This window comes from Pogona vitticeps, chromosome 2 (genome assembly GCF_051106095.1).
Source record: "Pogona vitticeps strain Pit_001003342236 chromosome 2, PviZW2.1, whole genome shotgun sequence".
Classification (NCBI taxonomy): domain Eukaryota; kingdom Metazoa; phylum Chordata; class Lepidosauria; order Squamata; family Agamidae; genus Pogona; species Pogona vitticeps.
In genome coordinates, this window is record NC_135784.1 from 40564661 (window position 1) to 40590541 (window position 25881).

A 25881-nucleotide genomic window follows, 5' to 3' on the forward strand; every position below is an offset into this window, starting at 1 on the left:
GTGGAAAGATCATTCCATGTAGAGAAGGTGCTGTCTTCACTTCAGCCAATCAGGTCTTACTAGATCACCACAGAGTAAGCAGATCTCCCATCCTTAGCAGGTAAACACTAATATTGACTATCTGAAGACAGTCGCTCAGATAATCTAGTCCTGAGGCACATAGGATTTTATAAATCATAAGTAACACTTTCAATTTTACTTGGTATTTAATCAGCAACCACTGACTAAGCCAAATCATGCCCCCATCTACAAATACTACCCCCTGATACAAAGTAAAAGGAAATAAATTGCCACCACAATGGTTGACCACACCCCTTTGATTATTTTGCATTTCTCACCTTTAAAAACTGATTAAACAGTGTGCCTTCAAGTCAATTCCAATTTACGGAGAACCTTTGTAGGGTCAGAAGTGGTTTGTCATTCCTTTCTTCTGGGGGCGCCCTGGGACTGTGCAGCTTGCCCAAGGCCACCCAGGTTGGGATACCCTTGGGTCACCCAGTGTGGAATTGAATTCCCAACCACCTAACGCGTTGAGCCATTATTTAAGGGCATGAGATTATGTATTAATAGAGCACTTATTTTCTAGCACAATGATTTTAACAGCATTTTAATAGCAATCATTTTCTCCTCTGAAATGTAATGTTTGAAGATATTTTTTGCTTCCCAGCACACTAACATGGTGTCTGTGCCAACAGCTTTATCTTTACAGGTTCTTCTTCTCCATTTATAGATCTCTACAGGTTTGTTTCACTTCACTTTGGAACATTCACACAAATCTATTACCTGTGATATCTCCAGGCCTCTTTGAATCTCAAGTCGAGGAAAAGTGAGATTCTAAAACTGTGTGCAAATCTGAGGCACGGTGGGCCACTTTGCAACACTGATGTCAGCTCCTGTCTTGTTCTGGACCAGAAAATATATCTGAAGAGTCAGTGCAACGTCTTATCCTCTGGAATTCCACCCTGTATTGTTTTCCTTTTTGGGCCACATGCAACCAGCTTCCTTCTCTCAACTAAATCTGTCTCGAGGTGGTCAGGAAAGAAGACTTAAACCGGATCATCATTCCACAGTACTGGCAGATGCCTCAGGGAACAGATTTAGGGTGTTATGAAAGTTATTTAATAGATAGCTAAGGATATAAATATCTAGTTTGTAATTTTAATTTTGCCCAGGAAATGAAGGAGTATTTGTGGCATTTTTTTACCTCATGAGCCAAAATGGCTTGACTAACTATAGATGTTATTGGCAAAGTGTGGAAATTGTTGGCTTAAAACTTCCAGCAACACAGCAGAGAGAAAAAAAATACCCAGACAGGGACTTACAGAGCAGATTATTGTTCAGTTAGTTTTACCTCAATTGAAATATAGTCTCAATAGATTCAGTCAGAGACCCGATGTTGAGAAAGAATAAGAAATGTTTCTCTTTTACTCACAAATCTTCATGTATATCAGAAAAACAAACAATTTTACTTGTTATATAGCATATCTTAAATGGTTAACTTCATTATTCGACTAACCAACTGGTTACATAAACATTTCCTCAGACTCTAACTGCTGACTCCATAACTGTTAAACTCTATCACACAAGGAACACTGACATTGCTAACTGACACAGAACCCCGACTAAGTAAAAAAGGTGGGAGAAAGGAATCTGAGATAGAGAGGGAACAACTGGCTGCTACTGTGTGATTGACATTCACCCCAAAGTTCCTCCCATTGAAACCTGCTAAAGGCATAATATGCAGGTTGCTATAATTCCAACAGAGATCACATAGATTGACTTGAAGTTTACTGGTTAGGTGGCACCACTTGCTGCACTGCCTTCAGCAACAAAATGTCTAAGGTCAGCTTTGTTGTTCCAACACCACTTAACAATGATCTGTCTCTAGGGTCAGAATTTGCATTTTTACTGCAGCCATATTGTTCTTTTGTTTTGAAGGCAATACTTTGACCTAAAAAATGTAGAGCTTGAATATATATATTTAGAACAGTATTCCCAGAAAACCCAAGCCAGAATGTCCCCAATTTCCTTATTAGATTCCACCCAATCTGGAAAGCTAGCAGGGCATGCTACCACCGAGCCCTCTGGAGCGGTCTCATTCTGGCTACAAGGACACTATCCCCCCCGCCCCAGGCAAGCTGATGTGGTTGGGCTTATGACTTTAGAGATCCCAACACCTTCTCTGCATTGCTTTGAACAGTCTGTCGCTTAAAGCTAAATGGATCTGAGCCAAGAAATGGCAGGATCAATTGTACATATACCCCTCTCACGCCAAAATTCAGACAAACCAATCCTAGAATGGCCCAGATCATCAGCTGAAACTGCATTTTATACCACCAACTCTACTTGGCTCACACAGCTTGTGAAGATTCATAAAGATCTCATTAATCAGGTTGTACACGGGCGTCTTTCCTCAGGGGAACGTGGTTTTGTGGAGGAAGGTCTTGGAGGTTTCAAGGAAATGGACCGTGGCATAAGAAGATGCAAAGGTCCATGCCAGAGACACTGCAAAAGATTCAAAAGCAGGACCTACGGGGAGAACTGAATTCAAATAAACATGTGTTGCTTAAAAGGATTATCTTAACTAGGCTGAGGCCAGATGCCAGGCTGTGGCCAAAACACAGTACATACAAAGCCATTCCTTTAGGGACCGGCATGAATGAAAGGATCAGAGGCGTCCGGAATGGGTACTACTCAACTGCCAGGAAGTCTGTGGGATGTGGCTGTCTGCCCAGTGAAAATACAGTGCCAAGAAAACATCAGCTGTGTGGACTAGTCTTGGAATTTTGAATTTTGTCAGGCTGGGTTGTGTTATAATCATGCCTCAGGGGCTGAAATGAAACTGACCTTTCCAGATTTCCTGGAGAACTTCACATTTACCATGGTATCAACTCCAAACTTATTATGATACTGCTGCTTTGTAGAAGTACACATTCAAATTCATCTCTGTTGAACCCACTGTACTTCGACAGTGTCATAGAGTGATTCAGCTGTATCAGATTAAGACACCAGAGAGAACATTTCACCTGCAACTATGGAAGGCAAGATCATCTCCTCTCCATGCTCTACATAATAGCTCTTACAGGCACAAATCTTCTGTACACGTCCCCTAGGACAGGCATTTTTGCAGCACTTCGTCAGCACTACACAACATTTGCACCTCAGTCCAGCACTTTAGAAGCCTTCAGACGCGCCAATGGGTGAAAATCCTGCGACCGCATGAGGACAAAGGGGGTCAGTCCCTCAATGCAAGCCTAAAGAAGTATGTCTGAAAACATGAACCACTTCCAAATTAGAACACAGCCCTATCTTAAAGTGCCTTTCAATTTCTGTTTTTAAAAAAGTGTTTTCACCAGATTTAATGAGATACCTAGGGAGGTGAGTCTGTTCTTTTCAAAAGCTGGGCAACAGCCTTTCTTGATATCAAAACTTCAATCTAAGATAAAATGGAAAATTATCTTTTACTGAGAGTAAAATGAGAACGCTACAATAAAGAAACAAGAACTCAGAAAGGGCAGATGTCGAAGAGGGCCCACCAAGGGCTTCCATGCAAGCAGAACCTGTCCTGCAGAAATCAAGGGGTGTATTTCAGTACAGTTGTGAGACCCAGAGAATGACTTCCTAAAGTCATTTTTCTTCCCCTCTTCCAACCCCTTCACATTTTTGTACCATGTCTTAAGACTATAAACTTGGGAAAAGGAGCTGCATTGTTTTCTAACCTCTGTGCAGGACACAGAAAAAGCAAAGATGTTTTTGCAAATGATGATTAGTACAACAACAACAACAATACATAAATGCAGTGAATGGTTACCCTCAGAATGCATGCATTGCATAAGGAGTTATGGATTCCTAATCAGACTGCTCATGGTATGTATTGAAAAAGAATCAGAGACTCTTTTTAACACAACTGTTCCAGACTTCAGAAGTATCATACTTTCCTTCCACTCTTCCTTCAGAGAACCTAAACTCCAAAGAGCAAACTCCAGAGGCCCTTCTTCACATCTGGACATTGCCTATGGTATGAAGAAATGTATGACAAGAGGAATAGAGCTTTCTTTGCTGGTGCTGAGGCTATGGAATTCCCTGCCCTGTGACACCTGACTGTACTGCTCAAACAGATGTTTCAGTAAGATGCTTTCTGATCTGCTTGAACACTATGCCCACATTTAGTCATTAACTTATCCAGCACCATCAACAAGGATAAAGGGGGCAGCTAGTCCGACTCCCTTGTCAAATTTCTCCACAGCAGTAGGGATGAGAGATTCCTGGTCATGTGTAAGCTCCACAGATAAGCAACCATCCAGACTTCCCAGTGCTTATTTGCAAATAGAGGCTAACAATAATCATGTGCCTCCAAGTCCATTCTGGCTTAGGGCAGCTCTTTTCAACGTTTTCCAGGTAGAGAATACTCAGAAGTGGTTTGCCATTCCCTTCTTCTGGGGCCTCCCTGGGACTCTGCAGCTTGCCCAAGGCCACACAGGCTGGCTGTATTCACAGGAGGCACAACCCCAACCTCTAAACCACTGGGCTATCCAGCCAGCTAAGAACAAAAACAAATATTCCCTCTTCAGCCTCATTTCTGCTGAATGGAGGGGCTAGCCACCCCCCTCCCCCACTGTGCTGCCAATTAAGCCAATTAAGGTAACAACTGAGTAGGCCTTTTGTTTCTTGTTGTTTGTCCAAAAATGCTACTTGTGTTTGTAGCTGGGCTCCCCTCTCCCTTCGGTTTACTGCTAATTCTGTTTTTACTGTTTTAGTGACACTTTATCATTTAATTAATTTTATTACTTTATAACAACCTTATGAAGCAAGCTATGCTGACTGCCATCCAAAGTTGTCCAGTGAACTACATGAGTGAAGGGAGCTTTGAAACGGAGGGTCTCCCACTATGACTCAAAAACAATAGGCATGAGGGCCATATTAGGTTCTCGGCAAATGTTTCCATTTTGGCTTTTGTCTGGTAGATTGGTGATTAAGAATTTTGTTAATCATGTTCTTATCTCTTTTTAAGGTATATGTATGCATATACTTGTTGCTATATGCCCTGGCCTTATATAAAACCTGTAAGTTTAAATAAGCAATTGATCGCTGCTCTGTGCCAATAAATTGGACGTGACTCATTTCAGAGTTAGACATGCTTCGGATTGCGCCATTAACCACTTCAGCAGTTTTCTTCATGCCTTCGCAATTATCTCAATGTAACTCCTTTTATGGCAGTGAAGGTAGCTTTAGGATAGAGCCAAGGTGACGGCAGAGACTTTAGATTTAAAGCTGAAAGACTTTCTGAAAATGATGATGGTTATAACAATAATCCCAGAAAATTTATAAGGTTCTCTGTGCTTGGTATTCAGTCATGAGATCAGTGGATTTGCCAAATTTCTTCCATCTGTAAATCGGAAATGTTTAGTGGGGGGAAAATATCCTACATCACCTTTTAAAAGTCAATTAATTTATTAATTTATTTCAATTATTATTCTACCTATCTAATGGCCAAGCGACTACTCTGGGCAACCTACTATCAGGAAATCAACATAAACATAAGCTGAAATTCAATAAAAGCATTGATTAAGGGGATTAAACAAAAAAAAAAACTTCGGGCAGCTAAATAACTGGCAATGAGGAAGAAGGCCCTGTTTAACTTAGCCTTGCACAGAAAGCTTCCAGCAGCCATAGCAGAAGCTGACAGCTCCCATCACTGCTAGGAAGATGGCATCCTATAAAAGGCAGTCAGCCGGTGGTATCCAGGTTTGCCCCATTGCTGCCGTCCAGCTAAAACTTGGAAGCATTACCTTTTGGGGAATTGTAATACCCTGAAGTCTCCAGGGTGCTATGGCCATTAGGAGCATCACACTTGGTTTCCAAGCAATTCTTCTCTTTCATCTACATTGTCAAATGCTAACAAGCAGGGCAACTTGTCTAGATAACAGTGATGGCAAGGGCAGCAGCGAACGAACATACAACAGGAGAGCTTCCAGTCTCACCACCCTAAGCATGCTCGACCTTGTTTTCCAAAGATGAAGATCAATCCCAGGCAGAACCTCTGCAAACTTTCAAAATATCCTGACTGTGAACCTGATCCTGCTTCCTTTCTAAAACTATGCTTGTTGAAGTAATGCATTACTGTTAAACACAAACTAGAGTAACTGCCAACAATTTGGAAACTATTTTTTTTGTTTTTAAAGTCTCAAGCCTTTTGAAGAAGAAAAAACAGTCCATGGTCTCTGCACATCCCTTGATACTCAAGAGGCCCTCCACATGTCCTCTGAATGCCTGGCTTTACAAGTGCCATGAAGGGCTCTCATGTAGCAGGGCTACGAGCCAATTGGTCCAAACAGCCAAACAGCTCCGAAGGACAGGAATCGTTGACTATGGACACATCACTGTATGCATTTGGCAGTCAAGCTCACTTTTGGGGACAGGAGTGTTGTGGAATAGCTAGACAATGACAGATTTCTAAACATACCCTCTGGTTTTTAATTCCCTGGCAGATTCTATTAGCATGAGCATGCTCCAAAGGCTTGCGGTATGCAATAGGTTATCTTGCATGCTTTTTTAACATTATGCTGTTCAATTGCTCTCCATTCCAGCAGGACAGCATGCAGCTCATTCCAGCTCAACCGATTCCTTTATGGCCACTTAAATAAACAGAGCAGGGTCCCCCCCCCCCAGAAATAATCCTTTACAGGGCATGATTTACATTCATCCCTTATTTCTGAAACATTCTACTTTGTTTCAGACAACTGTATGCACCCAAGCATACAGGTTCCTAGATTTTAAAGCTCTCACATTAATAGAAGAGCAACTGAATGTTGCATTGGGGGGGGGGGGGACATGGCAAAACATGACACAGTGCATCTGTGGGAAACAGTATGGAAACAGCCGTACCTTCTGTACAGGGTTAAATCAGTTCAACAGAGGTTGAAGGTAGAGCTTTGTGTTTGCACATGCCCAAGTGGCCTCCTCCTACATGAGCATCACAGCATTATCTTCATAGCATCAGAGAACCTTCGTCATCTACACAGCCCCCTCTCCTGGCACATAAGGGGTGCGAGTGAGGTTATAAATTAGCACTGAACACTGTGTGAATGTAATCTTTGGAAGCAAGAAAGTGCTACAGATCTGAACCATAGCAACCTTTGATACCTCCCCCATCCTCCACACTTCCAGCGCCAACCCTGTCATCCCAGTCGGAATCATTTTCCAAAAAGCTATTTTACCATCCTATACATTCTGCTGTCCATGTTTGCTTTGGCGCTTCTTTTTGGAAATCATTTTCCAAGCCCTCCCTGCCACATCCAATTGCAATTCTTCACTGAAAGGCTACCACTGTTTGCAAACAAGTGGAAGTCCAGACATCCAAACTCTCTCAGCCCTGGAGCAGCAAATGGTGTGTGTGTGTGTGTGTGTGTGTGTGTGTGTGTGTGTGTGTGTGTGTGTGTGTGTGTGTGTGTGTGTGTGTGTGTGTGTGTGTGTGTGTGTGTTTGTGTGTGTGAGAGAGAGAGAGAGAGAGAGAGAGAGAGAGAGAGAGAGCAAGAGCACACACACACACACACATGCATTGGGGAGGAGAACATCACATGCTACAGAAAGCTCGAGAGTCTTTTAAATATGATAATGATTTCAAAGTTCTGTATCCCTTGAGAAGAATTGGACGTAGCCATCTGTGAAAGCAATCAGGGAAAGAAAAGTGGGTGTGAGTGTGTCTGTGCTGACAGAACTGGCAAACTGCACCAAAAGAAGCTAAATTGATTCATTTTGGTCAGTAAAATAAAGATGGCTTCAAGCTCATTGCAAGGAGAGAAAGAAGAAAAAAATGTCTTAGGAAACATGCATACAGCTTTTTCTCTCCCCACCCCTACCCCATCCTAGTGGAAATGCTATACTAAGCATTTGTCATATATCAAGATCACCCATATAAGTAATTCCATGAAACCAAAGCCCCCAGAACTGGTTTTAAGGCAGCAGTGGGTAGCTAAAGACTAGCAGGCCGGTTATGGCAAACTTTGCCTAACTCTAGGTACATTTTTACATGTGATCTCCTTAGATATTGAGTGTCCTTTATGAAAACAGACAGACAGAACAAAAGTAGCCAGACAGTCCCCACCCACCCCGATTCTCTTAGGATATTTATTCATTGTCTTCCTCCTGCTAGAACTCAATGACAATTGCAGCCTTAACCTATTTTGTGCCTGACTGTTTCTTAGTGCCCTTTGGATTGATGGTTCCTAAGGGGGCTCAACTATGCAGAAGCCTTGGCTCATTTTTTCTTGATAATTTCTGTCCACCCTAAATTAATCTTTGGTGACGTTCCCCTTCCTTCTCTTCTTCTGTGTCCATGCACGACACCCTCTAAAAAACGTCTCTGGGCCACATGAATGTCCGTTCAAGGTGGGAGTAACCAGAGATTAAAGGATAAATTAAGCAGGATAAATTAAAGAGCGAAGAGTGAAGGAAAATCCATAGAAAGATGCTGGCAAGAATGAGTCTTGCTGTAATCTTTGGTGGTTTATTAGGTCTGGCTAGCAATTTGGCAGACCCCAGAGACCAGAAGTAGAACAAGCAGACTGAAACCTCAGCATCGCCACAGGTCATGTTGATATGGGCTGGGCAGATGCCTTCAAAGTAAACCTCAAGCGAGGAAATGCAAGAAGATAAACAAGTGGGGAGAGAGAGAGACTCAATCCTTCCAGGTTAAATAATTGCAGGGGTCTGAAAGTTTCTAAAGAAAACAAAGGTGTGAGAAGTCAACCATGTGTCAACTGCCTTTTTCCCCCCAAGTCTCTTCTAAGATTGCAATAAAAAGCAGCCACACTAAAAACACGTTCTGCTCTGAGCCGGAGTCACCCCCAGCTTGCTTTAAAAATATCCCCAAAGGTTTTTTTTTCAGACATTCTAGAGCACAAATGACCACTAAAATTAACCCTGACAGATGTTTTCAAAAACAGCTGATTTGGGGGCAGAGCGAGGCTATTTAAAGGATGAATATAAAGTAGCTTAAGTCTTCCACCTTAACTTCCTGATGATTTTAAATGCCTAGATTAGCAATTAACTGTTTCAATCAACAGCAGCAACACCAACAACAGAAAGGTTAAAAGAAAAGAAGGGGGGAGAAGGGAACCTGCTCACATACATATTCATATACAGCTATTAGTGTGGAATGATTTTTATCCTGCCTTGCCACATCACCATATATTTTGAAAAACACTGCCACCCTGTGTCTCAGAGCTAATTTTAGATACCAGCGGCAGATCTCTGAAATCCTGTCTGGGGCAGATAATCTTTGGCCAACGCCTCCAAACTGACCCATCCTTCTTCCCAATCAATGAACGGGGGTGACTGATGGGTGAGCAAGTATATTTCAACTTGTCCCGGACTACATCCTTAAGCTACGGTTAAAGGGGGGGGGGGCGGCAGGCTCGTCTCGTCAAGTGACAGCTAGGCAGAGAAAAGCATCGTTCAAGGCTTACCTGTTCCAACCGAGTCCAAGTCCCGATTTTCTGAACTTATTCGGGTGTGTGGTGATGTTTTTTCGTCTTTTTTTTTAAAATCCACCCAGCGCCCACTTCCTTATTTTTCCTGCGCGTGCTGGTTATTCGGGGGTCGGTGGGTGGGTGTGTTTTAAGCAGTTGTGATAGTTTACTTTCCTTCGAGGTGTCCTTGCCTGCAAAGCCCCGGGAGGCACGGCCGCCTTGGGAAGCCTACTGTTTTCTTGTCTCTCTCTTGCAAAGCACTGCGATTGCAGCCACTGGGAGATGTCTTGAAATGAACAGCAGGCAGGCTTTTTGGGGGGGGGGGGGGTGTTAGAGGCAAAATCTCCCACAACGCACCGAGAGACGCGCGCTTTCAAGGAAGAGAGGAAAGCATACATCGGGTGTCCAGCAAGGGGGAAAAAAAGAAGCTCTGCCCTGCCAGCCACCGGCGGCCAGGAAAGCGGCTCTTCGGCTCAGCGTCTGCCGGCGCTGGATGCCCGGCTACGGGCTTGCTTCCCTCGCGAATCCGCCGGCGCTGCTTCTCCCCTCTCACTCCATCGCCTCTTCCAACCCTCCGAAGGGACTCTCTCGCGGAGCCCCAGCGCCTGGAGGATGGACTGAGCCAGCGAGGCTGCTGCTGCTGCTGCTGCTGCTGCTTCCAAGCCGCAGTCCCTCCTCCTCCTCCTCCTCCTGCAAGCCGGAGACGCTCAGCGAGCTCGCTTACAGCCGCCCCATCATCGCGGAGGATGTGCTGCTGCTCTCTCGCTGGCTGGCTGGCGAGGCAGGCGCTCATCGCTCATCTCTCTCTCTCTCTCTCTCTCTTCCCCTCCAAACCCGCCTCTCCCACTCTTCCTCTCTTTTGCTGTTGCAGTGCTCGCCTCTCCTGCATGCTAATGAGGCGGTGATGTCAGCAAGTCAAAGTCGCCGCATCTGGACAGTTCAACGAATGGCTCGCCGGCCAGCGCCTGGGATTTATTTACATGCAAATCAGGCTGTTGCTTTGCGAATCAATAAACCACGCTCCTCTCTCTCTCTCTCCCTCTTTCTCGGTGTCTCCTTTTCCCGTCTGCTGGTGTGTCTCCAAATGCTGGGAGAGCAGGGCAGGAAGCAGCAGCAACAGCAGCAGAAGAGCATCCACAGGGTCTCTTCCAGCTCTGCAGTTCTAAGACCACAACGACGACGACGACGACGATGAAGCCATCATATACACCAAGGCTTGCCTGGGAAGCTCAGCAGAGTCCTTCTTGGTCAGTAGCTGGTTAGTGCCTGGATGGGTGTGCAATAGGGCAGTGGTCCCCAACCTTAGGCCTCCAGATGTTCTTGGACTACAACTCCCAAAAGCCTTCACCACCAACTCTGCTGGCCAGGATTTCTGGGAGTTGAAGTCCAAGAACATCTGGAGGCCCAAGGTTGGGGACCACTGCAGGAGGGGACTCCAGGGAGGACTAGGAAAAAATTCCTGCCTGCAACTCTGCTGAGTTATATGTATTATATGGTTTTATAGTACAGTCTTTTGCTTGGTTATCATTCTGACGTCATGCTCACTGTGTTCATTTAAACTCACTCCTTAGAAAGTATGTTTATGGTTCTAGCCTTCAGCTTGCAAGGCATGGGGCCAAATCATCAGGTGATATTCAGCACAGCTTCCCCAAAGCCAAGGGAACTAAACTGAAGTACATCTGCCAACATTCTGGACTATAACATTAACAGTCAATCCTGTAAGGCCTTGTTTGGGACCAATAACAAATATAAACGGGATTCTTGATTAAAATGTTCTTTCCAGAACACACAAGCTTGCACGGCAGTTAGCTTGCAATATTGCAAATGTACATACTCAGACAGAAGCCAGTTTATTTCAAATCTTAGGCCATCCCCTTCGCAACATATTGATCAACATACAGTACAGTGGTGTCTCGCAAGACGAATGCTTCGCGGGATGAAAAAACCACAAGATGAATGGTTTTTTTCGATCACTATGGTGCCTTGCAAGATGGCTTCTTCTATGGCAGTGCTTCACAAGACAGTTTCTCTCTCTCTCTCTCGAGACCCATGCCTCGCAAGATGAAAAAAATTGATTTGTCTTGCGAGGTTCTCATAGGAATGCATTGCAATGCATTCCTATGGGAAGCCACTTTTCACAAGGTGATTTTTCGCAAGACAGCGCTACTCGCGGAATAAATTACATTCGTCTTGCGAGGCACTACTGTATTAGATTATATTTATATCTAGTATCTGCCCAGTGACTAGTGTTTTGGAGGCAGAATATAATAGTTCAGTGGATGGGGAAACATCAGCAAAGTTAAAACTAGTCCAGTATAAGCTCTGCTAGGCAACCTTTGGGGACATTATTGCTTCATATATAAATAAATAGTGGGGACTGACACACCAGAATTGAAACCCATGGAGTAAATTTTAAACCTGCTTAAACTGAAACTAAAACGAAAGCAATACAGTATTCTAAAAATGTCTAGATAAAACCCAACTTGCTTTCAGTGCCAAGGAAAATGTAGTGGGATCAGCAGGTGAGGACAGAAGTGAGCAAGTGGAAAGTGGGACCACAAATAACCAGTTATGCAAGATCCACTGGGACCTTTCATCCTAGTCAACTGAGTTTATTTATCTACTGACAGCAAGTGTGGGTAAGACTCTGAAGCAGTAGTGGTAATAGTTGCATGCCATCAAGACAATTCTAACCTATGGTGGCCCTTCCCAGGGTTATCTAGGTAGAGAATATACAAAAGTGGTTTATCATTCCCTTCTTCTAGGGGTCACCCTGGGACACTGCAGCATGCCCAGGATAGATTAGGTTTTAGCTACAGTGTCACAGGCCTAAATCTAATGGCTAGACCCAGCTAGAGAAGATCCATTGAAAGAATGACATTAATATGAATGCTGACTTACCATTTAGAAACTGGTTTACTTTAACTGGGACGAGCATTTGGATTTAAGCTACTGTCTACATTTATCCCATGACTATACATTAAATCTGTTCATGCTGAAATAGGGTCCCATAAGGACAACCCAGATATGCACACACTTCATGTTAGAAGTCCCTTATAATAGTTGCGAGTAATGTCAGTCTTGCTAAAATGTGTGAGCTCAATGTCAACAGCTTGCAATCCATAAGGCAGCAATAATTCATAGAAGCAAAGTATATTTCTGTCTTCCACACAAATCCACACTCTTGCATGTACACATTTTAACATACACCCCAGCTTTCTTCACAGCAAACACTCAAAGACTGGTCTAAAAATTCAGAGAAGAGTGCTTAATCTGGACACAACACAAGAATTTGATACAGCCCTGCTTGCCAAAGCCCCAAAATGACGTATTTTATAGTTAACCCGGCATATGTTAATTAAAAGCATGAAGGAAATGAGTCGAAACTCAGCCAGGCTAAATCAAACAAGAACTATATGTTTGCAAAATGATAATTCAAAACAGAAAGAAATTATAACATATTTAGTGCAATAGTTTACCTTGGAAACATTGCTAAAACCACAGGCATCAGCTTAGACAATGGCTGACAACCACTCTGCAGGGCAACTTCTACTAGTTTTTTCTTCGAGAGCAGAGTAAATACTTGGGACTTATCTGGGCTGCCAAACCATGACAAAAGGACCAGCTTATGAAAAATTCATATGATGAATGGGTGCAGGCTATTTTGGAGTAGGACATTGCATTTGAAAGTGCTACATATAATAATTGTGCTATTCAGCAGTAAGGGCAAGCAGAATTATGCTCTTCATTTCAAAGACACTTCATTTTTAGAATTTTGTTGGGGTATGGATGGGCTAGGAGGTGAAATAAAATTTGCAACCAACAAGTGTCAAGTGCAGTTATAGGAAAATAATTTCAGAGCCTGACAGAACTAATGTCTACATCCAAATTTTGCATATTTTATTCTGATTGTGCTACAAACGCTGAATCTCAGGCACATATGGGATCCTTTTAAAAGGAGAAAGGCTGAATGGAAACATTTTAAATAAATAATTTATTATTATTATTCAGGTGCCATATTCTAACATGAACATTTCGAATAGGAAGTCAGTCATACTGATCTTGATTGTTGTTGTTATGTGCTGTGAAGTCGCCCCAAAATTCTGGCAAATCCATGAATGAGCAATTTACAAAATGTGCTGTCTGCACAGCTTTTTCAAACTCAAGCCTGTGGTTTCCTTTAGTGAGTTGATGCACCTCATATTTTGCCTTCCTCTCTTCCTGCTGCTTTCAACCTTTCCCAGCATTATTGTCTTTTCTAGTCTTCTCATGATGTGCTGAATGAAGGACAGACTCAGTTTCAACATTTTTGCCTCCAGAGATAGTTCAGATTTGATCTAGGACCCACTCGTCTGTCTTTCTGGCAGTGCGAGGATTCCAGAAAGCTTTCCTCCAGCACCACATTTTAAACAAATCATTTTTTCCCCTATCAGCTTTCTTTACTGATCATCTTTCGCACCTATACATGGTTATTGGAAATACAATTGTGTGGATGATCTTGCATCTTGGTCTTCAGTGACACATATCAACACTTGATGAACTTTTCTAGATCCTTCATTGCTACCTTTCTGAGTCGGTCATCTAATTTCTTGGCTGCAGTCTCTACTTGGATCAATGACTCAACAAAGGTATACAAAATCTCTATTTCAATGTCTTTATTTCAATAAAGACAGCCTCCTCTGGAAAAGACAATAATGCCGGGAGAGACTGAAGACAGAAGGAAAAGAGGAAGACAAAATATAAGGTGGATTGACTTCCTAAAGGAAGCCACAGTTTGCAAGAGCCGGGCAAGGCTGTTGAGGACAGCACATCTTGGAGGTCATTCATTCACGGGATCACTATAAATCAGGGGCAACTTGACAGCACATAACAATTTCTTATTTGTGCACAATTCCCTGGAGAAAAGTGGCATTTAAATAAAGAAAACAAGGCAGAAGAGAGTAGCTCAGAAATATAAAATCAAGACTGTCAATCAAGTGTTCTCTAGAAGAGCTGGACACAAATGTTAGAGCTTCATAACTGTGAAAAAGAACTAAAAGGTTGGAATGGTGTGAAGTTATATAAGGCCATGAATTGCATGGCGGAAAGTAGTAGGGAATGATTATTTGGATTTTTTTTTCATAATATGGTAAGTTAAAACTCTGGAGTTTATTAGAAATGAATGCAATGGAAGCCAGGAAAGATTACACAGTTCACAAAGTCACACAGCAGAATCATGGATGGCTATTTGCCATGATAGGCCAGAGATACAACATTAGGATGATCCTTCCCAATTTCGTGCCCTACAATGTCTAGGACAGTAACTCCCGTCATACTTATTGGCTCTATTGTCTCAGGATCATGGGCATTGTGGTCTGAAAGGCTCCAGATTGGAGAAAGGCTGGTTTATGGTATTCTTCAACAAGAGATAAATGACCTGAGCACATGGCCAAATGCGCCCTGCTAACATGGTGGCCCCTCATCACTGCAACTGCTTCCGAGGCTGCTAGGGCAAAAAAAAAACAAAAACAAAAATCTGTTCCTAGTCTCCAGTCTCTTTCTACAGCTGAAAAGATAGAACTGCAGACTGTCTCAAGAATTGTTGACTCAACTTATTTGGTGTTTTTCATGTACGTGTGAGGGGGGGGTCACTGCTGCCATCCCTGGTGCACCATATCAGATCCCTCAGACCAATCTATCACTTGGTCTAAAGCAAGTTTTGAGGTGGGTCAGCTGGCCCGGGAGAGGCTATGGTGGATGGAAGATGCCTACTGGAGGAGGATGAAGGAGGTGCAATCTTCCAGCTGTAGCCATAAAAGAGGCACAGGAGGAGACCAGGGAGGAACGAGGGGGGCATGAGGGCCAGCTCACACTGTCTCGAGAGGAAAAAGATACCTTGGGGATGAAGGAGGAAGGCACGTGGGGAGATGCCTAAGAAGGCACTGAGTGCCCAGGGACACTGGGGCTATAAGTACCGGGAGGATCCCTGGACAGGGGGTCCTTGTGCAGCTCCAAGCACCTTGTGGATGAGATTGAGGGCAACAGATACTCCCCTTCATTCCACACTCTGAGCCACTAAGTTGTGCCCGCTGCCAGTGCTTATGACTCATGGAGGGCCCGTTAGGCCCTATGCCCACACAAAAATAACACGGGAGGTGAAAAAAGCAAAGGGAGTGTCAGCACTAACTCCAGAAGTGGTAGGGGTTCCTGGAGAGTCACAGACAGTAATCAAGGCAAGGACTTATAAACCCTCGCTTTGGGTGGCTAGTTTTGGACCTCCTTTGAGACCAACTCTGACAGGAACTAAAGTTCCCAGTGGAATTACCTCAGGGTCCGGACAGGACTGAATTATCTCAGGAGTAGGTGCCGATAACTGTCACCTGGAAGGCTTCCTGAGATTGTTTTATTCCATCCTTGTATCAATAAACACCATTGTTGAACTGCAAGACCATCTGGAGTCTATAGATATGGGAATGGAGAAGGGCTTGCTCACTGACCCAGTTACTTCTAGAGCTCAGATAATTCAGATGCAGCAAGTCAGAGCTTGGAAACTTCCTCGGACTGCATCTTCCAGAATGGACATAGGGAAACCAGAGGACTAATGTAGAGAGTGTGATGTGAGAGGACACAGAGGAAATGGGTAGAGGGACCTCCTTTCCTTGTTACGGTAGAATGCAGCCTCATTCCATGAAAATGATGGGTAGGCAACCCAGAACAGGCCGAAACACAAACATACCCCAGCTCTTCATAGAGCACATCAATGACCTGTGAACTTTACTGCCATTCATTTTCAATTTCTTTGGAAAGGGATTAGACAAACTCAGGGATCAGAAGGTCACCCATGGGCCATGGCTGTGACTCTATGATCGGAGTGGATTCTCTACATTCAGAAATAATATGCAGCTCAGTTGGGAGTTTGTTGTTCATTGGTGGAAGGGAATGAGGAGATGCTTGCCCTCAAGCTTTGTTGGGAGTTTTCTAGATGCATTTGTTGGCCACCTTAGGAAGCAAGATGCTAAGGATTAGGTGACCTTTTATCTGAGCCAACAAGTCTCTTCTTATCTCAGAGGAACAAAGGATGGAATGCACCTGGATCATTCTGAGGTGACTCACTTCAAATACAGAATTGGGAACACTACTTTCTATCGCTCCAAACATCTAGACACTTCCCACCCCCTGCCAGTAAGGCTATGTTAATGGTGTGGGCTGCAGTGGGTAGGACTCTAGGAGCAGCAGTCCAAGAAACTCTCCAAGCTCTGTCTCACTGGATATGAGTTATCTGAGTTCTGGAAGTAACTTGTGAGAAGTAATATGGTTATGATGTTAGTTACTTTTTAAATAGCAAGTAATATAACTAGTACAGTAGCTGAAAAATTACTTATAGATAACTTACTTTGCTTTCAAGTTACTTTCATAGAGAATTTAAAGAGGCATTTTAATAGGAATGTTTCAGGTTTTGTGCCATTCTTTTGTCAGCTCTAAATGCCAAGGAAAACATTTGTTGTCTTTATATTTTGTATTTTTTTAAGTATTTGCAAGATGCAATATGAGAGCTAGCTTAGAGTGGGAACCAGAGACTATTCTCCTGCTTTGTTTTGTTTTGTTTGGCCTGCTTGTAATGGAAGCACAACACTTTAATAACACACAGTGCAACCAACTTATATGATTAGAGAAACAATAATGATTATGGCAACCCAGTGGCCATGGACTAAGGAATCATGCAAAGAGCTCCTGTTAAAATGTAATATTCCAAACTCAGATTTGTTCACAAGAAGGCATTTCACATAATCTCCTTTCATTCTATTATCCAGAAACTCTCTAGAGCAGGCTCCAAATTTTTACACGAGGTCAGTTTAAGGCAGGATTCAGGGTGGAAATACAGTGCCTGCCACTGCACAACAAAAAGAAGAAACACATTGCTAGAATAGAAAGGGGGAAAGAGGACACAAGTCTGTGTGAAATTTGCATGCCCAAAAGTAATAATAGATGCACAGAAGTAATAAAAGAAACAATGGCTGAACTCCAGTAGAACTAGAGTAGGCCCATTGATTTCAAAGGAACCTACGAAGGAGTTGACTCATTAAATCCCCACTGATTCAGTGGGCCTAGCTGCAACTTCCTGCTGAATTTCAGCCGTTATACCATAGGAACACCATGACCAGTAGGCCCACACAGTTTGCTGCTGAGGTGCTTATTGTAAATGGGCAACTTCAAGACCCCTGCCAAGAGATGTGGTCGCTTCTAAATAGAGTGGGTAGCTGCAACAGTGGTTCATTACTTTCTGTCCAGCCAGTGTGTGGTCTCTGGAGGAGAACCACGGTTTGTAATACTAATAAAGTGTGTTAATAAAATTAAAAATAAGAGTAGACTATGTCTAGATGGGCGGCATATAAATGCAATAAATAAATAAATAAATAAAATAAATGATTTATTTAATTTTGTGATAAAGTTATATGCTGCAATGTTGAATTTTAAATAGCCTTCGGCCAGCCACTATCTCTAGCTTCAGCTCCCAGGACCAATATGGGAAAAATAATACTTATGGGCTGAAATCCAGGAGTAAGTTGCAACTATAGTGAACCCATTTTCTCAGGAGGGATTTGGTGAGTCAACTCCTCCACAAGATTCATTGATTCAGTGCAACTTAGTACTGGATTTCAGCCACCATATAAAGAGAGAAGTTCTATTCATACAACCTCTTTCTGGATATCAAGAAGGAAGGAACTTCATGTAATGTCACCAAAGCTCTCTGGTGACTCTGTCGGTACTGTGTGTAATATATAGTACAAATAACTTGGTTTTGGTGCTGCATTCACAACCTGATTCCTTATAGCAGCCTTTAATATAAAAAAATGCCAATGTATCCTTCCTTTTTCAAATTGAGGGTTACCCCACGTCCTAGACAGAACTATTATTCATTGCAAAGTAAGCCATGGGGTCAATTCTCAAAGCTGTAGTTGGTGGGAAAAGACACTGAACTGTCGGAATCTAAAAGCAGGGAAAAGTCTCTGAGGAGAAGTCATAAAAGAACTGCGTCACCAGATAGCAAACTTAATGGAAAACTACCTGCACAAAACAGATTTTCCTGCTCAAAGCAATGTGCTCTGGGACAGCTGTCATCTTGTCTACCTTCAGAGCCTGAACAAAGCATTTCTGAGAGGTAAAGGCCTGCCTTTGGACAGCTTGAACTAATTTAGCACTCAGCGTAAAGCCCTGCTACTTGTCAAGAGTACCTTCTGTGGCCTATTTACTCTTCTGCAACACATCTACCTCAGTCTGCTGGATATTGATGTTGTTAACCATACAAATAATCATGTGAAAGATTTCCAAGATGTCAAGCTACCAGCTAAACTCACAATGTCACTGGGAAACCAAGGGCCTTGACCTCTTGCAATAAAACAGATCTTTATAGTCAGGCAACTAAACTGTGCTACCAGGTGTCGCAAGATGGCAAACATGCCTTATCAGTATCTTCTGGTATGCTTTCTTCTTCTTTTTCTTTTTCTTCTGCTTACATATTCAAACCAACAATTAAGAAGGCGAGAAATCCCTTTTAGGAAAATAATGCCTATCTCTCTATCTATTCATCTATCCATCCATCTGTCTATCTACACAATGAATGTTGGTGTGATTCACACAACATGTTAAAAGGACAAAATCAGCACAAAACACACACAATTATAAATTAAGAGGAGTAAGAACTGTTCAAACAGGATTTTTTTAAAAAAATCTGTGCCAAAGAGAAAACAAGGTTGGCACCAGTTGTATCTTCTTTGGGAGGACATGCCAAAGTACATAATAGGACACCCTAATACAGAGTGCAAGGAACATCTCCTTTGGTCAGGATCAGGGTGGCAGCAGGGCTTTCTCTGCACCACTGCACTGGCAGCTGCAGGATTGGTCCCAGCTTGGTCCCAGGAAGAGCCAGTGTTTGCAGGATCGATCAAGTCCTGCCAGGGCAGTAGCTGCCGGGGATCTCATGAAGCCCACCTGAGAGTCCTGAGGGTAAAGCCTACTTCAGAAATGACTCTTCTTCCCAGATGCTGCCTCAGCAACATAGGCTTTTGGTTGTGCTGTTCTTGGTCCTGTGCTCTTGACCCCTGGTGCCCCTGCTCCAGTTTCCGTTCCTACTCTGAACTCTGGCCCAGCATTCTTGTTCAGTGCTCCCACTCCTGTGGTCCCGTTCCAGTCACAGTGCCCCGGTTTCCACTCCTATCCTGATTAGTTGGTCTGTGTGTGAGTTTGGGTTTGACGCTCTGTGCTGTTGGTTGGGTTCTAGTGCCCTTGCCCTGTTGAAGGCAACCGTGCACAACTCAGACCCTGACGCCTTTCCATGCACGTCTTCCACCAATAGTATTCAGAGAAGAATCTCCTCTCTGCTGAAAATCCTAATACTGTGGTAGCTGCAGGTAGCTGGACCTGAGATGACTAGAAAGTTACTGGATCTTTCTGTTAATGTCTTTGAACATTTCACTGATCAACACATATACAGTGCAGCAAATTGTTACCACTCCCATAGTGCAGACAGAAAAATTACAATTAACTCAGAATAAGACAGGGAATCCATTAGCCATTGTGTAACTTCAAGTGAATACAAAGCTTGGAAGAATGAATGCAATGACCAGCTGAAGCCCTCCACAATTTACACAAGTAGGAAGATGATGCTCTTGGTGGCTTATGCAATGACCTTATATTTGTTCCTCTTAGAAGTAACCCTCCAAACTCTGGACTAAGGTTCTCAAAATTCTTCAGCATAACAGGCACTGGATCATTTTCGGACCCCTTGTTCTTTTTTTGCTTGCCAAAGGTCCAATTAACTCCAGGAAGCAAGCTGTCTTCCTACTGGCTGCTGCCAGACACTACACACTTTAAAAGGGTGTTTCATTAAGAGATGAGGTGTAGGACGATCCAAGGGAATGCACTTCAGAAAGGCTGCTTTAATGACTCTGACAGCTGGGAAGATGGACACTGTTAAATACTCAAGAGATGCCATGATCTACTATTTTTGCTTAGAAAAGAACTCTAGAAGCTAAAAATAGACACCCAACATCCCCCTTCAAGAAAGAAAAAAAGGACAGGTCAGTGTCACGAGTGTCTTAAAATAAACCAGAGAATGAATGAACCACGGATGGCTCCTAAATGAGAGTCTGATCTGTTCCCTGCCAATCGCAATGGGTGAAACTATGTTTGCCCATTAAGTTGGAAAATGTTTTGAGACAATAAGAAATGTGTTTCCAAGTGTTAAGAATTTGGGACCTGACTTTCGGATGTGGTATCTATGCTTTTGTTGTTGTTTAGTAGTTTAGTCATGTCCAGCTCTTCATGACCCCATGGACCAGAGCACACCAAGCCCCCCTGTCCTCCACTGCCCCCCGGTATTGGGTCAAATTCATGTTGGTAGCTTCAATGACACTGTCCATCCATCTCGTCCTCTCTCATCCCCTTCTCCTCTTGCCTTCACACTTTCCTAACATCAGCGTTTTTTCCAGGGAGTCTTCTCTTCTCATGAGATGGCCTACACTATCTGGGTTGTCCGGGATATCCAAATCTTTCTGGTATAATTCCTCCGTGTATCCTTGCCACTTCTTGATATCTTCTTCTTCTGTTAGGTCCCTACCATTTTTGTCCTTTATCATGTCCATCTTTGCACAAAATGTTCCTTTAACATATCCAATTTTCCTGAACAGATCTCTGGTTTTTCCTTTTCTATTATTTTCCTCTATTTCTTTGCATTGTTACCTATATCTATGCTAACATGCGCTAAATTGCTAACATGCGGTGGATAATGGAGAAAGCCAGAGAGTTCCAGAAAAACATCTACTTCTTCTTCATTGACTTCAATAAGGGAGGAAGCCGAAAGCAATACTGTTACGTAGGTAGAGTCCATTACAAGTCTAGACTCCTAGCAGGGTAATGGTGCGGCATAAAGATCCTTGCTTCCTCCTCAGCAGTTGAAATTTCCATCACCAGAAGAAAAATCTTAGTTTCATAAATTCCTGAAGGGCAGTTACTAGGCAGAAGCAGTGCTAGAAGATGCCACTGTCAGAGGATCATTCACATGAGAGCAGTGACACTCAAACTAACTCTTCTTAGTACAGCTTAGAAGCAAGCAATGCTAAGCATTCTACCATGGACCACCAGACAGTCAAATAAGTGGGTTCTGGACCAAATCAAGTCTGAACTTTCCCTAGAAGCCATATGGCTTAAATTGAAGCTATCACACTTTGGGCATATCATGAGAAAGCAAGATTCACTGGAAAAATACAATAATGCTAAGAAAATGGAATGCAATAGGAAAAGGTGAAGACCTGAGATGGATTGAGCCCATAAAGTAAGCCACAGCATGTGGTTTGCAAGACCTGAGCAAGGATTTTAATGATAGGACCTTTTGGAGGTCATTAATTCATAGATTTAGATACAGTATATCACGGAAGTGAGTACACCCCCTCGCATTTCATAAATATTTTAGTATATCTTTTCATGTGACAACACTGAAGAAAGGACACTTGGCCACAATGTAAAGCAGTGAGTATACAGCTTGTATAACAGTGTAAATGTGCTGTCCCCTCAAAATAATGCAACACACAGCCATAAATGTCTAAACCTCTGGCAACAAAAGTGAGTACACCCCTAAGTGACAATGTCCAAATTGGGCCCAACTAGCCATATTCCCTCCCTGGTGTCGCAAGTCTCAGGGGGGAGCAGGTGTTATCACTCTCACTCTCTCAGACTGGTCATTGCAAGTTCCACATGACACCCCATGGGAACGAACTATCTGAGGATCTGAAAAAATTAATTGTTGCTCTACATAAAGATGGCCTAGGCTGAACAAGATAAACTTATTTGGTTCATATGGTGTCAAGCGTGTGTGGTGGCAACCAGGTAGGGAGTACAAAGACAAGTGTGTCGTGCCTACAGTCATGCATGGTGGTGGGACTGTCATGGTCTGGGGCTGCATGAGTGCTGCCGGCACTAGGGAGCTACAGTTCATTGAGGGAACCATGAATGCCAACATGCACTGTGACATACTGAAGCAGAGCATGATCCCCTCCCTTCAGAGACTGGGCCGCAGGTCACTATTCCAACATGATAACAACCTCAAACACACCTCCAAAACGACCACTGCCTTTCTAAAGAAACTGAGGGTAAAGGTGATGGATTGGCCAAGCATGTCTCCAGACCTAAACCTATTGAGCATCTGTGGGACATCCCAAAACGGAAGGGGGAGGTACACAAGGTCTCTAACATCCACCAGCAAGAGGACTCCAGTGGCAACCTGTGAGGGAGTGTACTCACTTTTGTGATATACATACTGAAGGTCAGAAGTGTCTTGTGCTCTGTTTTTGGCACATGTAATTCAGAACAATGAAACCATATTTGCTCACATGGATCACTTTATATATATATATGCAGCCTGAGTGTTCCTATATACAGTGGTGCCTCACATTACGACGTTAATTCGTTCCAGCAAAATCGCTGCAGAACGAAAACGTCATAATGCGAAATTAAAAAGCCCATAGAAATGCATTAAAACACGATTAATGCGTTCCTAGGGGCTTGAAACTCACCATCCAGTGAAGATCCTCCATAGCATGGCCATTTTCACCATTTTGAAACCGCTGATCAGCTGGCCGAAAATCATCGCTTTGCGAGAATCGGTTCCCGAAGCAGGGAACCGATCATCACAAAGCGAAATTCCCCCATAGGAAACATCATTTTGCGATCGCTTTTCTAAACCTTCAACGTAAAGCGATTTCATCGTAAAACGGAGCGCTCGTAATGCGAGGCACCACTGTATATACAATTTTTGCATCTACTGTATCATCTAGAACAGAAGTAGGCAGCTTTTTTGCTCTCCGAGGGCTGCATCCAGTGCTGTGTTCCACTCCCTCTAGCCTGAACAGAATAATCTGTGGGAAGAGGGTGATGGGGAGAATCAGCACGCACGGGGAAAGGAATGTGATCTTACTGCCGAGTAATCAAGAACTATGCTATTAACAGCAGGGAAATGGATGGCTCCCCATCATCCCATTGATAGTGGATCAGCAGGGTAGGGAGGAAGGAGGTGGTAAGGACTGTTCAGGTGTCTGCTGAGTGACTAGAGCCCACATGAATCCTGAATGTGAAACAGGGAACAGAGTGGCCTCTGAGGAAACAGACCTTGCCTATCACAGTGCTATAAACATACCATTTTGTTAAACTAGAGACTGTTAAGATAAAAGTTCTATATTTGAACACTATACTCTTTTAAACTGAGTGGCATCCTCTTGAACACCTATTTTTTTCTGAAAAATCTCTGTCCACAAGGGCAGAGTTCTGTTGATCTGGCACTTCCCAAAATTGATGTAGCAGAGGAAGCTGCTTTACACCACAAGAGACATAGGAGAAAAGGCTGAATTAAACTCCTGGATTATTATGTTGAACCCCAAGACCTGGCCATACTAACAACAGGTAGGTGACTCATATGATCCTGATTCTGTTCTGATCTGAATGTCTTTTGCAACAGGACTGTGCAGTAACATCAACAAGCAAGCTGTTATCACCAGGTCACTGGGGTAATGAGAGGAATCAATGACATATCAAGTTGCCTTGCTGAATAATTTAGAGAGCATCCTTTATGGAGACAGAGGGAAAGAGTCAAGGCAGCATCACAAAGAAAGGACATAATCCCTGTCTGTGGAAGTGTCGTAGGCAGAAGGTGTTGTCCAGTATTCCAGTACACAGCAATCATTACATCAGACTGCACAGGGAAGCCACTGAAGTCCACAAGCACAAGCACAGCTTCAACAAAAAAGAGGAAAGTATGAAGCTCAACAAAACTTGGCTCCCAGCTATCAAACATACTATGTGCAAAAGGTCAACGAAATCTACCCACCCACAAGGACAGGGGATTACTACACACAAAAGACCAGCTAATGACACCCATCAACCACAGGAACAGATAATCTCTTCCCCTTAGCACAACAATACACCAACAACAATACACACTAATCACCCATCTACAGGAAAAGACAAATGCCTATCTCACAACCATAAATACTGCACTCCCAAGCCAACTACACCAGAGCACAGGTTGCTGTCCTCTGAAGATGCCCATGGCCACAGAGACTGGCGAAACGTCAGGAAGAACAACCTTCAGAACATGGCCAAAGAGCTCGAAAAACACAGAACAATCATTAGATTCCGGCCATGAAAGCCTTAAGAGAGTGTTCACATTCTGAGGACTTCTCAGACTAGAACAGTGATTTCCCTTTATATCAAGCAGAACGACAGCGGGTCCATAGCACTCAGGGTTGATTTAATTCAGAATGGATAGGTTTGATCTCCTTGCAGTACAGGGGACTCTCAGGAGTCTCCTCCAGCACCACAGTTCAAAAGCATCAATTCTTTGGCAGTCAGCCTTTTTTATGGTCCAGCTCTAACTTCCATACATTGCTACTGGAAAAACCATAGCTTTAACTATGCGGACTTTTGTTGGTAAGGTGATGTCTCTGCTTTTTAACACGGTGTCTAGGTTTGTCATCGCTTTCCTCCCAAGAAGAAGGCATCTTTTAATTTCGGGGCTGCTGTCTCCATCTGCAGTGATCATGGAGCCCAGGAAAATAAAATCTGTCACTGCCTCCATGTCTTCCCCTTCTATTTCCCAAGAGGTGATGGGACCAGTGGCCATGATCTTCGTTTTTTTTTTTTTTTTGATGTTGAGCTTCAGATTATTTTTTTGCACTCTCCTCTTTCACCCTCATTAAGAGGTTCTTTCATTCCTCCTGACTTTCTGCCACCAGAGTGGTATCATCTGCATATCTGAGGTTGTTGATATCTCTTCTAGCAATCTTCATTCTGGCTTGGAATTCCTCCAGTCCAGACTTTCGCATGATTTATTCTGCATATATGTTATATAAACAAGGGACAATATACAGTGGGGTCTCTACTTAAGAACTTAATCCGTATTGGAAGGTGGTTCTCAAGTTGAAAAGTTCTTATGTTGAATCTGCATTTCCCATAGGAATGCATTGAAAACCATTTAATCTGTATCTGCTCTTTTCCGTCCATAGAAACTACAGTGGAACCTCTACTTAAGAACTTAATCCGTTTTGGAATGGTGTTCTTAAGTTGAAACGTTCTTAAGTTGAAGCAAAATTTCCCATAGGAATGGACTGAAAACCAATTAATCCGTTCTGGCTGTTTTTTTGTTCCATAGGAACTAATGCAAAGCTGGTTAATACGTACTCTACCACTAGGGGGAGAATTTTTTTTAACCTAAGATGACCTAAGGTTAAAAAAAGAGCAGGAAAGGTTTTTTTTTCCTGTTCTTATCTTGGATTTCTGTTCTCAAGTAGAAGCAAAATTTAGCAAATGGAGCTGTTCTTAAGTTGGATTGTTCTTAAGTAGAGACGTTCTTAAGTAGAGACCCCACTGTACAGCTTTGTCGTAC

At 43.1% G+C, this 25881-nt stretch overlaps 1 protein-coding gene across 2 annotated transcripts in view; it reads right to left on the reverse strand.

Annotated features, from left to right (window-relative positions):
- Positions 1 to 25881, reverse strand: part of PRICKLE2 (prickle planar cell polarity protein 2) — a 311871-nt gene that overhangs the window by 111215 nt on the left and 174775 nt on the right. The window contains exon 1 of one of the 2 annotated variants that reach the window (XM_020805132.3): positions 9468 to 9950. The exons of the other annotated variant lie outside the window; for it this stretch is intronic. The gene's annotated coding sequence lies outside the window, so the exon portion shown is untranslated. Of the gene's footprint in view, positions 1 to 9467; positions 9951 to 25881 lie in introns of those variants that run through there. 2 annotated transcript variants of the gene reach the window in all.